This window comes from Pseudomyrmex gracilis, unplaced genomic scaffold (assembly GCF_002006095.1).
Source record: "Pseudomyrmex gracilis isolate BER0280 unplaced genomic scaffold, ASM200609v1 scaffold_4180, whole genome shotgun sequence".
Lineage (NCBI taxonomy): Eukaryota > Metazoa > Arthropoda > Insecta > Hymenoptera > Formicidae > Pseudomyrmex > Pseudomyrmex gracilis.
The window spans coordinates 1-1,532 of record NW_018024764.1 but is presented as its reverse complement, the minus strand read 5'-3'; the positions used below and the strand labels follow the sequence as shown (position 1 = coordinate 1,532).

The 1,532-nt window shown below is 36.3% G+C and overlaps 1 pseudogene; it reads right to left on the bottom strand.

Moving 5' to 3' along the window:
- Positions 1-1,210, bottom strand: part of LOC109863325 — a 4,737-nt pseudogene extending 3,527 nt beyond the window's left edge.
- Positions 1,211-1,532: the final 322 nt, after the last annotated feature.

The window sequence follows — 1,532 nt, the reverse complement described above, 5'->3', positions numbered from 1 at the left end:
GAATCGTACGGTGTCGAATAATTTGGTGTCGAATAAATCTGTGTCGAATCGAGCGGTGTCGAATCGTACTGTGGTCAATAGAGTGTCACCCTCGCGGCGCGGGGACGGGAACATAATGAATTGATATATGAAATATGGTAAATGAATATATAATCAAGATATAAGAATATAGACAAATGAGGAATCAATATAAAAAGAAATAAAAAAAGAACAGTAATAATAATAGTAATAATAGTAATAATAAAATAAAATAATAAAAATAATAATAATAAGGATAATAGTATAATACATATATACAGGTGACGGGGCTTGCCTCGTCACAATACAAAAGTTTTTTTTTTATTTCTTTAACAAATGTCTCTTTTTCTTTTTTTTGAGAATAGACAATATTATACTTAACAGTAGCGATACATATTTTGTGAGAAAACACATGTAGTTGTGTTCTATAATTAATTCACAATACACGAGAGTAGGAGCAAGAAACAATTCCTGGAATTTAAACTTACGTGCGCTTTTCTCTCATAATCCTATAAGCGTGTGTTGTAAGTTACGTGTTGTATGTTACGCATTATGTATTGTTAAGTAATAATAGAATATCGTTTAAACGAGAGTTTTAAGTTACTAGGTGTAGTCGTGTTAAAAAGGGGAACTGGAATCCGGCACGGATGTCCAGTCAGCAGTCGCGGGGTGATATGCAACCGCGCGATCAAGGACGTACCGGCCGAAGGTCGCACATGCAGCCGAAAAGATGCAATGGTCTGCATTGCACTTTTTGAGAACTGGATGTCGCCTGATTTTCCTCGGCCAATTACAAAGTGATTAACTCGAGAATAAAAGCCGGTGTCCGGGCTGGTGCGGGAAGAATCGTCTAGAGTAGTGTCGCGGCCAGAGGCTTTGCCCATCAGAGCATCGCTCGTAAGGACTTAGGATATCGCGAGTAAGTAGAAGTGTAACAAAAGCAGAATAAGAAATAAGTGGATTTATTGGAAAACTTAATAAAGATTATAAGATAATATTAATTCTCCTCGGTGTCCCTCCCACGCAGCATNTTCGACCTCACGCGAGGTAACACGTGATCTATCAAATCAAACTCACTTCGAATCTTTTTTGTGCTATTTAGAACAACNATGATATTTCCCGTTACGGTCTGCCAGGGATAATACGTGCTCCATTCGTTGTCATATANTATTCGAAAATCTTTCAGACCCATGTCGAAAGTTTAGGAACTTCATTACGATCTTTCTGGAAATACCTCTTCTTCTCAGTTGCTTCAACGCTCACCGATAGTCGATACTGAAAATATAGTTTTGGTAGAAANCTATATTTTTTTTGTATTTTCGTTGTTTTTCCTTAAAAAAACCGAGAAGCCATCGATTGATCAATACTTGTGACGCTTGTCAGTAACATTAACAGAAAAATAACAATTAATAAAGACTTAAGGCTCGTGAAATTTAAACCAATAAGTGAATATAAGGCCTTACGAGCCGTTTTCAAAGTGTTGAGTGAGAACTTATACATGTATATATATATAT